This window comes from Cucumis sativus, chromosome 2, assembly GCF_000004075.3.
Source record: "Cucumis sativus cultivar 9930 chromosome 2, Cucumber_9930_V3, whole genome shotgun sequence".
Lineage (NCBI taxonomy): Eukaryota > Viridiplantae > Streptophyta > Magnoliopsida > Cucurbitales > Cucurbitaceae > Cucumis > Cucumis sativus.
The window spans coordinates 15,806,216-15,823,169 of NC_026656.2; the positions used below are offsets into that span (position 1 = coordinate 15,806,216).

At 31.8% G+C, this 16,954-nt stretch overlaps 1 long non-coding RNA gene across 1 annotated transcript; it reads left to right on the top strand.

The window, feature by feature from the left end:
* The first annotated feature begins 13,702 nt into the window (after positions 1-13,702).
* On the top strand, positions 13,703-14,402 carry LOC101206549. Its single transcript, XR_968732.2, has 2 exons — positions 13,703-13,968; positions 14,062-14,402. It is a non-coding gene; the product is annotated as an uncharacterized LOC101206549 (long non-coding RNA).
* The last annotated feature ends 2,552 nt before the right edge of the window (positions 14,403-16,954 follow it).

Genomic DNA, 16,954 nt, shown 5'->3' on the forward strand with positions numbered 1-16,954 from the left:
CATCCACGGACACGGCTGGTGGGCGGCCCCAGGAGAACTACTTGAGTTACATGTTAGGTCTGCAAATTTAGAGTTTAAATTTTCTGTTGCAAGTCCAATTTGATATATATTTTTTTAAAATATTAGAAACGAAATTGAAGAATTTAAATTGCATTAGATAAAAATTTAAATTTAATTTCTAATGTATTATAGAAGTCTATTTAGATCAAAATTTTATTATATTTGTAATTTTTTTTTTAATTGTACTATGTCTACTATTATTTTGAGCAGTATTTTCGATTGTTCCTTCAATCAATTACCCAAGATTGAACAAGTAATCAACTTTACATGAAAGGAGAGTGAAATGGTAGATGGTGAGAACTTGACCGGCAAGGTCATCAATGAAAAGTCACCAGGTTCTCATCTTCTTATCTTCCTTAAACAAATTTACAGGATTATATTGATGGAGTTTTGAGCTTGGGGGCAACCCTTCGTCCTCCATCTTGTCCGTGTAAGAGTTCACTCTACAAAAAACACATTTACCTGTGACTATTTTATTTATTCATGTATTCCATTATGAAGGTAAGTGTATAGATGATTTGGGAAGAAAATATCATATTTGGTTGTTTCATGGCTTACAAACTCAATCAACAATAATCTTTTATTGACATATATTATTATCTATTCCAATAACATTTTTTTGTAACAGTTCATCCTTGTCAATAAATGACGAAAAAATGGACGTTTTCTATTAATTAAACCTTTAATTTATGTTGACATTAAAAATCTATCACAAAACATTAATAATGTCTCATTTACGTTATCAATAATATGTCACACTTTCTCAGCGTCACTGAATTACATACAATGAGTTTTTTTTCGTAAAAAACTGTCATTAATTTCGAAAAATTTGAAAACTTCGTTTCTCCGCGGAAAGAAAAGTGTGAGATGAGCTTTTATATTTGACTCATTTTCCACTTTGTCCCTATAATTCTGCTGGTGTTCAAATTTATAAAAGGTAAATTTGGTTGTAGTGGACGTAGATAACAAAAGAAATAGAATGAGTGTCTACGAGTTTAATTAAAAGAAGCAAATGATTTAAATTGGGGTTACACGAAGAACTGGTTCTCATGACATTGAAAATGTCGTTAACAGATTTCGTGACTTTTTTTTTCTTCTAACCTACTATCAACACTAGTCTATAGATGACTCTTTTAGAAAGTGTCATAATTAAACGTTTTCAATCAAGATTGCTTATTTAAGGATACTTATTTTTACACTGTAGTATAAAAACTGATCCGCGATGCTCCATACTTATTGTTTTTTTTTTATTTATATTTTTGTACCAAAACTTATCTTCGAAGGGTTTAATTGTTGTGCTTTTATCTTGCACCTCTTTAGCTCAATGATTGTGGGCTGATAAGTGTCATATCATATCTTTTGCATACTCTATGACATAGAAAAATAGCCTAAAGGTCGGGATTGGTGCTTGTTAGTGGTGTACTATGGTAGCACACCAAAACGTTCGAAAAATAGCCATGATCATATAGCCAAAGTTACAACACTGTAAAAAAGTCTAATAAATTAACATCTAACTAATAGATGATCTCATTTTGAGTAATATTCAAGTTTTTTCCCAAAAAACTTAGTAGTGATGCCCCATACTCATTTTTATTTTTGTCCCAAAACTTGTCTTTGAAGGATTTAATTATTTTCTTTTTATTCTGCACGTCTTTAGCCCAAAAATTTGTGGACTGATAAGTGTGACATCATATATTTTGCATACTCTATGACACAAAAAATTGGCCTAAGGGTAGGGATTGGTGCTCGTTAATGGCGTACTATGGTAGCACCTAAAATGTTTGAAAAATAGCCAACCTATAGCCTAAAAAGAAACGACCCAATTTACAACAGTGTCAAAAAGTCTAAAAAATTCACATATAACTACTAGGTCGTCTCACATTAAGTAATATTAAAGTTTTTTTCCACAAAAATTAACCAGTGATCCTCATACTCATTTTTTATTTTTGTCCCAAAACTTCTTCGAAAGTTTTTTTTTTTTTTTTTTTTTTATATATATATATCTTGCACCACTTTAGCTCAATGATTGTGGGTTGAGAAGTGTGGCATCCTATCTTTTGCACTCTATGACACAAAAAAATAGCATAAGGGTCGTGATTGGTGCTCGTTAGTAGTGTACTATGATAGCACCAAAAACGTTCAAATAATGATCATGCTAGCCTACAAAGAAATGACCTAATTTAGAGTAGTGTCAAAAAGTCTTGAAAATTCACATCTAACTCCTAGGTGGTCTCATTTTGAGTAATATTAAAGTTATTTTTCCACAAAAACTGACCAGTGAATCCCTATACTCATTTTTTAATTTCGTTCCAAAAGTTTTCTTCGAAGGAATTAATGTTTTTTTTTTTAATTTTGCACCTCTTTAACTCAATGATTGTGGACTGATAAGTGTGGCATCCTATCTTTTGCATACTCTATGACACAGAAAATTAGCCTAAGGGTCGGGATTGGTGCTCGTTAGTGGTGTGTGATGGTAGCACCCAAAATGTTCGAAAAATGGCCATGCTATAGCCTACAAAGAAACGATACAATTTTGAACAGTGTCAAAATGTCTAAAAAATTCACATCTAACTACTGGGTGGTTTCATTTTGAGGTGTATTAAAAATTTTTCCTACAAAAACTGACCATTGATGTCCTATTCTCAATTTTTTTTTTAAATTTTTGTCCCAAAACTTTTATTCGGAGGGTTTAATTTTTTGTTTTTGTTTTTATCTTACACCTCTTTAGCTCAATGAATATTGTGGGCTGATAAGTGTGGCGTCCGATCTTTTGCATTCTCTATGACACAAAAAAATAGCTTAAGGGTCGAAATTGGTGCTCGTTAGTGGCTAACTATAGTAGCACTCAAAAAGTTCGAAAAATGGCCATGCTATAGGCTACAAAGAAACGACTCAATTTTGAACAATGTCAAAAAGTCTCAAAAATTCACATTTAACTACTAGGGTTGTCTCATTTTGAGTAATATTAAAGTTTTTTCACACAGTAACTTACGAGTGATGCCCTATACTCATTTTTTATTGTTGTCCCAAAACATGTCTTCCAAGGGTTTATTTTTTTTATTTTTATCTTGCACCTCTTTAGCTCAATGATTGTGGGCTGATAAGTGTGACATTCTATCTTATTGCATACTATGACACACAAAAGTAACCTAAGGTTCGAGATTGGTGCTCATTAGCAATGTACTGTGGTAGCACAAAAACGTTAAAAAATGGTCATGCTATAGCCTACAAAGAAACGACCCAATTTAGAACAGTGTTAGAGAGTTTAAAAGTTTAATATTTAACTACTAGGTGGTCTCATTTTGAGTAATACTTAAGTTTTTTTCCACCAAAATTGACCAGTGATGCCCCATACTCAATTTTTATTTTTTGTCCCAAAACTATTCTTCAAAGACTTTAATTTTTTTGTTTTTATCTTGCACCTTTTTAGCTCAATGATTATGGATTGATAAGTGTGGTATACTATCTTTTGCATACTCTGTGACAGAAAAATAGCTTAAGGGTCGGGATTGGTGCTCGTTAGTGGTGTATTATGGTAGCATCCAAAATGTTCGAAAAATGGCCACGCTATAACCTACAAAGTAACGACCCAATTTTGAATAGTGTCAAAAAGTCTCAAAAATTCACATATAACTGCTAGGTGGTCTCATTTTGAGTAATATTAAAGTTTTTTCCACATAAACTAATAAGTGATGTCCCATACTCATTTTTTTATTTTTGTCCCAAAACTGGTCTTCAGAGGGTTTATTTTTTTTTGTTTTTATCTTGCACCTGTTTAGCTCGATGATTATAGGCTGATTAGTGTGATATCCTATATTTTGCATGCTTTATGGCGCAGAAAAATAGACTAAGAGTCAGGATTGGTGCTCGTTATTGGTGTATTATGGTAGCATCCAAAACGTTCTGAAAATGGTCATGCTATAACCTACAAAGAAACGACCCAATTTTGAACTGTGTAAAAAAATCTCATAAATTCACATCTAACTACTCGGTGGTCTCATTTTGAGTAATATTAAAGTTTTTTATATTTGTCCCAAAACTTGTCTTCGATGGGTTTAATTTTTTTGATTTTATCTTGCACCTTTTTAGCTTAACAATTGTTGGCTGATAAGTATGACATACTATATTTTGCATACTCTATGACACAGAAAAATAGCTTAAGAGTCGAGATTGGTGCTCGTTAGTTCTGTACTATGGTAGCATCCAAAACGTTCAAAAAATGGCTAATGTTATAGACTACAAAGAAACAACCCAATTTAAAAAAATGTCAAAAAGTCTAAAAAATTGACATCTAACTACTAGGTGGTCTAATTTTGAGTAATATTAAAGTTTTTTCCCTTAAAAACTTATCGGTGATGCCACATACTCATTTTTTAGTTTTGTCCCAAAACTTGTCTTCGAAGGGTTTAGTTTTTTTGTTTTTATCTTGCAACTCTTTAGTCCAATGATTATGGGCTGATAATTGTGGAATTCTATCTTTTTGCATACTTTATGACACAGAAAAATAGAGCATAAGGTCGGGATTGGTGATCTTTAGTGGTGTACTATGATAGCAACAAAATAGTTCGAAAAATGGCCATGTTAGAGACTACAAAGAAACGACCCAATTTAAAACCATGTTAAAAAGTCTTGAAAATTCACATCTAACTACAAGGTGGTCTCATTTTGAGTAATATTAAAGTTTTTCCCCACAAAAGCTGATAAATGATGCCGCACACCCATTTTTTTTATTTTTGTCCCAAAACTTGTCTTCGAATGATTGAATTCTTTTGTTTTTATCTTGCACCTTTTTAGTTCAATGATTGTTGGTTGATAAGTGTGACTTCCTATCTTTTGCATACGTTATGACATAGAAATATAGCTTAAGGATCGTGATTGGTGCTCGTTAGTGGTGTACTATGATAGCAACAAAAACGTTCGAAAAATGGCCGTACTATAGCCTACAAAGAAACGACCTAATTTAGAAAAGTGTCTAAAATTCTAAAAAATTCACAACTAACTACTAGTTGGTCTCATTTTGAGTAATATTAAAGTTTTTTCCCACTAAAACTAACCAACGATGCCCTGTACTCATTTTCTTATTTTTTTTCCACAACTTGTCTTCGAATGGTTTATTTTATTTTATTTTTGTTTTCATCTTGCACCTCTTTAACTTAATGATTATAGGCTGTCAAGTGTGACATCCTATCTTGTGCATACTCTCTATGAGCCATAAAAATAGACTAAAGGGTCAGGATTGGTGCTCGTTAGTGGTGGACTATGGTATCACCCAAAACGTTCGAAAAATGGGGGCAAGACTATAACATACAAAGAAACGACCCAATTTAAAACAATGTCACAAACTCTTGAAAATTGACATCTAAATACTAGGTAGTCTCATTTTGAGTAATATTAAAGTTTTTTCTCACAAAAACTTATCAATAATGCTCCAGACTCATTTTTTTTATTTTTGTCCCAAACCTTGTCTTCAAAGGCACTACTACAAAAACAGGCTCTCTTGACGTTTTTAAACTGTCAAGAGACGGCTCTCTTGACGGTTTTAAAAACGTCGTTGAAGCCAGCGTCAAGAAAGGCAAAGTTCTAGACGGTTGATTAAACGTCAAGAATAGTGAACGTTGACGTTTTATAAACGTCAAATATACTTATTTTCATGACGTTTTAGAACCGCCAAGACTGGTATTGTTTATGACATTCTAAAGCCGTCAAGAATGAACTGGTTTATGACATTTTAAACCCGTCAAGAATTTTAATGTTAATGACATTTTAAAACTGTCAAGAATGTAATTGTTCTTGACATTTTTAAACCGTAAAAAATGCAATTGTTCATGACATTTTAAAACCGTAAAGCATGCAATTGTTTATGACATTTTAATACCGTCAAGCATATTTTCATTTTTTTAAAAAAAGAAATTGTAATTGAATTATGCTGTAATTGAAAGAAATATATTCTGATTGTCCTGTAATTGTCCAACAACAGTTTCATAGATATTTGATATTCATCAAATATAGTTTCAAATCTTAAACATATATAAATAAAACAATTCACCATATATATTCAATTCCAAGACTTTACATATACATAATGAAATAGACTTTATATTAGATTTCATATTCCATTACATTGCCATGAATCCAAATCAACTTAGAAAGTCACAAAACATGCTAGCTATAACAATAATCAAAAGTATACGAATGAACCCCCTCCTCCCCCATATGAACAATTCAAAAGAATTATCGCCTAAAGTTTCTATACATAAAGTTTCAGATCATAAAGAAGCGACACAACAAAAAGTTTCCTACTTCAGAATCACAAAATATTGGTCATAATCATATGTAAGAACCCAGAAAGTCAGCCAACTCAACTCGCACCTCTTCTAGTTCTGCCTGTGTGATCTTCGTGTATCAATCTATAAACATGCAAAATAAATTAAATGAATTAATTGACTATAGAAATAAACCAATTAACTCACAAAACCAATAGTTTGATATATAACATACCGCATCGGATATGATAATGCTTCCCCTAGTCACAATTTCTCTCATATACCTCATCACGTAGTATCCACACTCAGTACTCCCGACTTGTAGTGGACACTATATAAAAGCAACAAATTTGAATAACAAAGTAATCCTAATTGCTAGTAGTCTACAAAAATATAATGACTTTAAAAGTTGATACTTGCCTTTACTGTTCGCCATAAAGTTTGTTTTCTACATTTTTTAATGTTCTTTTATAACTTTCATCAATACCATTAACATACAAGTGACCTCTAACACCCTTTCTACTATGTTTTTCACAATTCCCACATTTCAAACAAGGACAACAAATAGGAGCTAGTTGTATTAGAAAATCCAAATTTGATGAAGTTTTCCACACCCAACTCATAATCTTTAGACAATCTACTCTAGTGCATCCACGATTTATCCATCATTGTAAATCTAATGAGAAATAAAGTTATTGTCACTATTGATAATTAAAGTGGAAGGACAAACTTAAAAACACCTAATCTTTAACAAACTACAACAATGGAACACTGTGGAAAGGGAAAAAAGAAGAACTTATTTGAGTAAGAGAAGAAAAGTTAAGACCAGACACTTCAACTTAGGCACTTGAAAATCAGACAGTTGTTGTAGGCACTTGAGGAACATGTAAATTTAAGTGTTTAAGAAATTTAAACAATGTAATAAAGGTGTTCTTTACCTGAACTATGAAGTATCCAATAAGCAAGTAAAGAAACAAAGTTTTTTAGTAGAATCCAAAGAGAGATAAGACTTGTAATTACTACGAAGAACTTATCTAGATTAAAAGAAAAAAACCAAGGTTACAGCCAGCCTACTCAACAAGAGGGCAAGATATTCTTAAAAACCAAGGTTACAGCCAACCTACTGAACAAGAAAAGCACCTACAAACCCAGTTGAAATTCCATTGTTTTCTCTGTAATCTATGTGAGCATTTTACTATGTTATTCTCCGTCTCTTCAATTTGGACTTCCTACAAGTCTATAAGTCTACATTTAACTTTTCTACAAGCCTTCTCTTACTCAGAAAACCAGATAAGTGATAGTTTTTCAGCAAAGGATCCCTAAAACTCGTACTACAAATTTCTTTCAAATACTATAAGCAATCCTTTTTTCTAAGCCTTTCACTCTTCCAAAGTCCCAATTCATCCCTAAACAAGTCTACATTCATTCGTTTTCTTTATGCCCTCTTTTTTCCCATTCCCTTTTCTTTTTTGTGGTTAAAGTAGTAGTGGGCACTTCTTTCGCCAATAATAATACCTAAACTTTGATCAACTTTAACATATTTGATTCAGAGAAAAAATTAAAGTAAAATCAAAGAGCAATGGTTTTCTTAAATAGTCATATGGATGTGTATAGGTGCATCACAAGAAGAAATTAAACCTTTAAACATAAACTAATTAATTCCCAATGCCACAACCTAGTAAATTAATGTGAGAAATTCACAAATAACAAGTCCAATTGTACGAAGGGAAAAAAGACAATAAACACAAAGAAAATTACAGATTGTAAGCTTTAATCACAAAGGGAAAAAAGGCAATAAACACATTCCAATTTTAAATTACAGATTACAAGTTCTAATCACAAAGTAAAAAAGTAAAATTATTACCTTTTACAAAGGATTTGGAGGCAAACGGAGGTGATTACGAGTTTCGTACAGAGTTGAATGTGTTCACAGGTTTTCGAACCGAGAAGGTGATTACGAGTTTCGAACGGTGAACGATGAACGGAGAACGGTGAACTATGGTGAACGGTGAACGAACGAATGCACGAAGAGAGAACGATGAACAGTGATAGCGCGAAGGGAGAACGACGAACGAACGAGGGAGAGTTTGAGATTTTCCGGAAAAACGCCCGACACATTAGGTTTTAGAAAAGGTAAAATGTTATGAATGAAACGTCGTCGTTTTACGAATGAAATTTTAAAAATATTCTTGACGTTTTAAAACGTCAACGGTTTTTAGAATAGTCTTGACGTTTTCAAAACGTCAATAATATTTTTAAAATTTCTTGACATTTGAAAAACGTCAAGAACGTTTTTAAAATTTCTTGACATTTGAAAAACGTCAAGAATATTTTTAAATTTTTTTGATGTTTTTAAAAACGTCAAGGATTTTTATAGAAATTATCTTGACATTTAAAAAACATCATTAATTTTTTTATAAATTTCTTGACCTTTGTAAAACGTCGAGTAGAACTTTAAATTCTTGACGTTTAATAAATATCAAGCATGTTGAATTCATACGCTTCTTGACGTTTTAAGAACGTCAACAAATTAATAGCTATTTCTTGATGTTTTAAAAACGTCAACAAATTAATAGATATTTCTTGATGTTTTAAAAATGTCAATGAAAAATTTATTTTACTTGACGTTTATTAAACGTCAAGAAAGTTGTTTTAGAAAATTTCTTGACGTTTTTTTATTAAAAATAAAATCTTTCTTGACGTTTTTTTGAAAAACGTCAAGAAAGGAAAACTGCAAACGTCAAGAGAGCCTGTTTTTGTAGTAGTGGGAGAACGGTGAACTATGGTGAAGAGTGAACGAACGAATGCACAAAGGGAGAACGATGGACAGTGATAGCGCGAAGGGAGAACGACGAACGAACGAGGGAGAGTTTGAGATTTTCCGGAAAAACGCCCGACACATTAGGTTTTAGAAAAGGGAAAATGTTATGAATGAAACGTCGTCGTTTTACGAATGAAATTTTAAAAATATTCTTGACGTTTTCAAAACGTCAACGATTTTTAGAATAGTCTTGACGTTTTCAAAACGTCAAGAATATTTTTAAAATTTCTTGACATTAGAAAAACGTTAAGAATATTTTTAAATTTTTTTGATGTTTTTAAAAACGTCAAGGATTTTTATAGAAATTATCTTGACATTTAAAAAACATCATTAATTTTTTTATAAATTTCTTGACGTTTGTAAAACGTCGAGTAGAACTTTAAATTCTTGACGTTTAATAAATATCAAGCATGTTGAATTCATACGCTTCTTGACGTTTTAAGAATGTCAACAATTAATAGATATTTCTTGATGTTTTAAAAACGCCAATGGAAAATTTATTTTACTTGACGTTTTTTTATTAAAAATAAAATCTTTCTTGACGTTTTTTTTCGAAAAACGTCAAGAAAGGAAAACTGCAAACGTCAAGAGAGCCTGTTTTTGTAGTAGTGAGGGTTTAATTTTTTTTAAATCTTGCAACTCTTTAACTCAATGATTGTGGGCTGATAAGTGTGTAATCCTATCTTTAGCATACTCTATAACCCAGAAAATAACCTAAGGGTCGGGATTGATACTCGTTAGTGGTGGGCTATGACATCAGCCAAAACGTTCGAAAAATGGCCAATGTTATAGCCTACAAAGAAGCGGTCCAATTTAGAACAATGTTAAAAAGTCTCGAAACTTCACATCTAACTACTAGGTGGTCTCATTTGAGTAATATTAAAGTTTTTTCCCATAAAAAGTGAGCAGTGATTCCCCATACTCGTGTTTTATTTTTGTACCAAAGCTTGTCTTCGAAGTGTTTAATTGTTTTTGTACGTTTTCATCTTGCACCTCTTTAGCTCAATGATTATAGACTGATAAGCGTTGCATCTATCTTTCACATTCTTTATTACATACATAAATAGCCTAAGGGTCGGGATTGGTGCTTGTTAGTTGTGGACTATGGCATCACCCAAAACTTTTGAAAAATGGCCAATGTTATAGCCTACAAAGAAACGACCCAATTTAGAACAATGTCAAGAAGTTTAAAAAGTTAACATCTAACTACTAGGAGGTCTCATTTTGATTAATATTAAAGTTTTTTTCCAACAAAAACTGATAAGTGATGCCCAAACTCATTTGTTATTTTTGTCCCAAAACTTGTTTTCGAAGGGTCGTTTAATCTTTTTTGTTTTCATCTTACACCTCTTTAGCTCAATGATTGTGGGCTGATAAGCGTCACATCCTATCTTTCACATTATATTCTCTATGACATAAATAAATAGCCCAAGGGTCAGGATTGGTGCTTGTTAGTGGTAGAATATTGTATCACCTAAAACATTCGAAAAATGGCCAATAATGATATAACCTACAAAGAAACGATCCAATTTAGAACAATGTCAAAAAAGTTTCAACAATTAACATCTAATTACTTCTAAGTGGTCTCATTTTGAGTAAGAGTAAAGTTTATTCCCACAAAAACTGATCAGTGATGCCGTAGGCTCATTTTTTATTTTCGTCCCAGAACTTGTCTTCAAATGATTTTATTTTATTTGTTTTCATCATGCACCTCTTTAGCTCAATAATTGTTGGCACTTGGCTGATAAGTGTGACATCCTATCTTTTGCATACTCTGTGACCCAGAAAAATAGCCTAAGGGCCAAGATTGGTGCTCGTTAGTGGTGGACTATGGTATCACCCAAAACGTTTGAAAAATGACCAATACTATAACGTACAATAAAACGACCAAATTTAGAACAATGTCAAAAAGTCTCGAAATTCACATTTAGCTACTAGGTGATCATTTTGAGTAGTACTAAAGTTTTTTCCCACGAAAACTTGTTAGTGATGTCCAAACTCAATTTTTATTTGTGTCTCAAAACGTGTGTTCCAATTATTTTCTATGACAAAATTTTATTGTCAATGTATATTCAAAAGGTGACTTTTTCTGTCAATTAAACATTTATTTTTACATCAAAATCCATACCAAAATGACAATTATGACATACTTATTGTCCAGTCATTAGATTATGTTCGACGACATAATGTTAATGCCATACAACCACAACTAATGATGTGATTAACTGGAGATATAAAAAAAATGTTGGATTTAAAATTTTAAAACTATTAACTAAAAAAAATTGTTGAGTTTTAGTTTTAGAGATAGTTAACTTGGATTTAAAGAATTTTAAGTTCCCACAAGTCCTAATCATTGAGCATATTTAGAAATTAAAATTTAAAAAAATATTATTTTCTCAGCATTTAAGAAATTTAACATAATCTACTCAAATGGTTCGATTGATGCATTTTGTAAATTGTAATCAAAATTAGCATATTTGATTAGAGTTATGTCATCGATGGTTCGATTAATGCATTTAGAAAGCGGAAATGATTAGAGAATAATAAAAGATAAGAGTTAAAAATGATGATAGAAAGAATGGATGGAAAGAGCAAAGGCGGCAAAGGCGGGAGAGAGTTGTCAACAATACCCTGAAGAGGCTGCAAAGTGGTACACCATGCATTCATCCACATATTAATTATATTACAAGAAAGAAACAGTTTGCTAGAGAGTGTTACATGTAATATTTTTGTTATATTTAATTAAATATCACATACATTTATTATAGAAAATGAAAACAAAAATTTGAAAGTTACCAAGATCACTTGGACAAAATAGGGTTGTAATACCTTAGAGATATATGATACTCTCTCATTGTGTACTTTGAATTTATAAGGGATGACAAATACTATCTTGATATTTCATGGTGAATCTAAAAGAAAAATCACCAGGGTATCTCTTATTTAACTGACATGAGACTTTGATAATATTTCTCCAAAAGATCATTCTTTGTTTTAAATGAAGTTATAAAAACTTTAAAAATCATTTTTAAATCCAAACTAGCTAGGTTAAACTTAGAAGAGGGTTGAAGCTTGCGGACAAGTAAATAATATATAGATTTGGTGTGGAAACTCTTCTGCTGTTTGGATTTTGAATTTAGTAATAGTGTGAAAAAGAAGTTGGTAAGTTAAGTTCGCATCTTGCAATGGGGTGTTTTTAATATAACACAGAGGAGTTAAACAGCATGTACTGGTTAAGTTGCACCTGCAAACCTATCCTTTTCATTGTGGGATGGGACCGGGAAGTATTGCAGCGTAATGCAATGAATTGAATTAATAGCTTTAATGACACATGACATGACACTGCATGCATTGTTGTCATTTCTGACCCTTACGTACGTTTCTGTTTCTGTCACACGCTTTAACTGCATACACCAATCTTTTAACCTTATTATCTTTCCTTTTAATTTATTGATTAATCTGCAAAGGATGTAAACTAAAATCCTGCTTGGATTTATTCATTAAAAATAGGCCTTTATATAGGTAAGGATTTGCAAGTAGGAGAATAACAAATTTAACTTTTCAGATCAACTCCTATATTTAGAATATTAACTCTAATACTACTCCTCAAGGTGGAAGAAGTGATAATTAAATATCAACGGCACCCATTACTTGGACATCGAAGGAGTAAAAGAAGATATAGGTAGTGCTATAGTGTGAATACATCTGCAAGTTGCGAATGAGACCCAATTGGCACGAACAAAATGACAATCAAGCTCAATTATGTTTTGTTCGTTTGTGATAAATAGAGTTTTGAGCAATGTATATGTAGCTTCATTGTTGTCGCAATATAGTATCATAGAAGGATGTATAACCGAAATGGATAACTCATGAAGTACTAGCTGATCAATAATAATACACACAAATTCACTGGTGGTGGCTGTCAATCAGCGCGGTGTTTTGCCTTCCCCAGAAGAACTAATGATGAAATCACAAGGAAAAGAAAAGGCAACCAGAAGTGGACTTCTGTGAGTCTGGACATGACCCTCATTAACATGAGAGTAAGCTTTCAGCTGAAAAGAAGAAGCTGCCTTCAAGAAGAAAATCCCTTGTTCCAAATAAGCCTTCAGATAACGTAGGATAAAATGAGCTAGTACGTGAAGATAAAATTTAACATAATATCTATCACTTTCTTTATTGGTTGGTTTGAAATACTAAGAAAAACATGAACAAGTGAAGATCAAAATTAAATAAAGGAAAAGATATTTAAACTCTATTCGATACTATTTTAAATCGCCAACTCAACCAAGAAGAGTATAAGGGAATCTAATTTGAAAAGAGAAAAAAACAAAAAGTAATTGATGTGAGCACACTGTTTTAATTTTCCCATCCATCACTGGTTCACTGATTTTCACTGATTTTCACTGATTCACTCACTCACTCACGTGAAAATGAAACACATGATAAATAATATATTCAGACTTAATATGTTTGACAGAGATGAGATGGGCATTGTGGGTACCCTCTACACTCTTTAATTTGTCGTTACTTCCATGGATTATTCAAATTCCCTCCTCCGTCCTATTAATATAAAATTTACAATTATACTATTTTAATTAATCAAAAAAAAAAAAAAAAAAAAAAGATCAGTGAGAAGAAGAAGTTGGTTTGGCTACTCTATATATAGAAGTGTTATGGTGTTCCCATTTTATGCTCATCATACACACACAGCTTTAGTTTTAGAATTGAATTTTAATTATTATTCGAATATTATAAGAATGATGATGATGAACAAATCCTTGGTTCCAACGCTGCTAGTGCTGCTGCTCATCTTCTCTGCTTCAGGTAAATAATTAGTTTGTTAATTTTAGGGTTTAGTTTTTATAATAACTTAATATTAGTTTGAAATAATAATGATGATCATCATATGCAACGCAGAAGAGATGATGGGGGGTGGTGCTGAGGCTCGAATGTGCCAATCTCAGAGCCACCACTTCCACGGACCATGTGTACGTGACCACAACTGCGCTCTTGTCTGTCGCACCGAAGGCTTCTCAGGCGGTGAATGTATTGGTTTCCGCCGCCGCTGCTTCTGCACTCACCGTTGCTAGCTACCTACCTAATTTCTTTTTAATTCGCTATATGCTATGCTTTTTTTTTTTTTTGTTTTTTTTTGTTTATCATCTCCTTCCTCTGATCCTCTTCCTATCACTACTATATCATCACCTTTAATTTACCTTTCCATTTCATGAATAAACATAACTACTTCTTTATTGAAACTCCTAGCCTACCTAGCTTATAAGCTCTTAATTATTCTCAAGGTTAATTATATATTTCACTAAAGTAGTGTGTAATTAATCAAAATCTCTCAAGTGCATGAACTAATGATCCATCAATTCCACTGTATAAACTCCTAAAAATGGCGTCGGACATTCTTTTTTTCTTGGACATATTTCAATTTTTCTTAATTTTAACACAAATGTAATATAATACCTAAAAAATGAAGTTTGAGAAGTTTTTAACAGAAATCAAATTTGGGACATTTTTAGAAGATGGACCTCCTTGAGAGAAACATAGGTGACTTAAGTTTTACTCAAACATGTTAGGGATTCGTCCAAGGATATGAACTTGAATATTTGAGCCAATAAATAATCCTTGAAGAACAAAGGATGTACACCCAATAAAAAATCAAAGAAACCGTGCAACGCCAGTTGAGCTTAGAAAAAGAATTGAGTTTGGTGCATCTTTTTTTTAGTTTTTCTTGAGAGAAATTTTAATTTTTCTTAACGTAAACACATATTGTCCAAAAATGAAGTTTCAGAGTTTTTCATCCATGCCAAATTTTGGTAATTGCCTTAGCGATTTTTCGTCCATTTTGTGTAGTAGTACCATTGGACTCCTATAAAGAGTAACCTACATGACTTAAGTAACTCAAACACTTTAGGGATTCAGTCTTAGTCAAACATATTAGGGATTCATTCAAAGGAGATATAAACCTGATATATATTTGAACCCATAATCCTCGAAGAAAAAAGGATAAGACACCAAAAGAAGATCAAAGGAACCTTATACAAGATTTGTAAATAAATATATATATGATGTATTTTGATTTTAATCCATATTAGGTTTTGTACATATTGATACTAACTTAAGCGAGAGATGGAGGAAACATCTTTATATTACTTGGCAAGAAAAATAACATACAAATAAGTGATATTTAATCCAGTACAATTAATTGGGGTACACTCTCTAAACTCAATTCAACCTTTGCTTTTGAAGTTAAGTGGTTGAAGTCTCTTGATTAATCCAAATTATGGACAACTGGAGGAGCTAGCTTTATATATATAGGCTTCAAAGTGATGTACTTAATCGAAGAGGTAAAATCAATTGTTATACGAGTTGTTCAAGATTTAGTTTGAAGCAATGAGGAGCTAAAAAAAAATGTCTCTGGAGAGAGCACAGCGCGGCCAGGTGAGGAGTCGTTCGATGCATTTTCCTGAATGGTTCAAAATGGTGAAGCGTCGCGGGTACAATTATTTATCATAGCTTCATATATATTCACAGTGCTTGGTTGTTATATATGTCATCCCTCCATCATTGACTTTATGTAACAACAATTTTCATGTATTTTTCTTAACCTATTTTTCCTTAACCAAAAACAGAAATATAACCGATAAAAGATCAAAAGTTTTAGCTTATGTTATTTCACTTTTGTATTAAAAAAATAAAAGGAATTTAAAAAACGAAGAATACAGTCAAGTGATAGTTAATTTTAAAGAACAAAGAGGTGATATATAGCCATGTTTGCCGCCGGTGAATACTACACTGCCTTTGTATTATAATGTTAGTTTGTGTATATACATATATAGTATATAAAGAGCAAAAGGTTAAGGGAACCACTAAACCTGTGATAAATATGTTGATAGGCAAGAATATTAAGAATACTATTTTTTTTTTTTTTTTTTTGTGAATTAAACAAATAAGATTTAGAACTTTGAAGTTAGTTTATTACTTTTGAAATAACAATTACGGCGGGGCAAGGGTGTGTAATCTTTGTGTTTGTGACTTTAATTATTGTTAACATATGGAATGTGATATTTTGTAATATAAAAATTTAAGATAGAAATAAAATTGATGTGTTTGATTGTTGAATCAAGTTGAAGAACCTCTTTTAAAAGGGTCTTTTTTGAAGATAATGCACCTAAAGGCTAAAACAAACTATAATCAATTGTATATACATATAAACAAATATTGGAATTTGTTGACCGGCGTAGCTTCTCCTTCCACGTGTATCGTAACAATATCAACGAATGGATAATATTATTGTAAATATACTTTGACCGTTGAAATTTAATAAATAAAAGTGACCAAGATCAAAGACGCCAAGGAAAGCACGTTTTGTCTAATGTCCAATAATTGCTTATAGTAAATTGATTAATGTGATTTCATTATTTCCCACAAATACTTCAACTTATGTTATTAATCATTTGCATTAACAATATTATATCATCATTACCAATCACCTATGCAACACCAAAATTGGAATGGGTAGCCAGATTGGCTTTAGCCTTTCAAATCCATATTCATTTTTTACCACTCCTCAGTTATATTCAGGCAAACCTCTTTTGTAGTAGCTAGTATGCTTTTATCTTTGAATAAAAAATGTATTTAAAATGATCCATTTAATATATAAAATTTTGTTAAGGCTGTGACAAATAATATATTAAATGCTTAAAAAGCAAACATAAAATTTTTCCAAGAAGGAAGATTGAAATATATATATAGAGGGCAACGATAGGGACAGGGAAGCCTTTCTCATCCCCGCCCCATT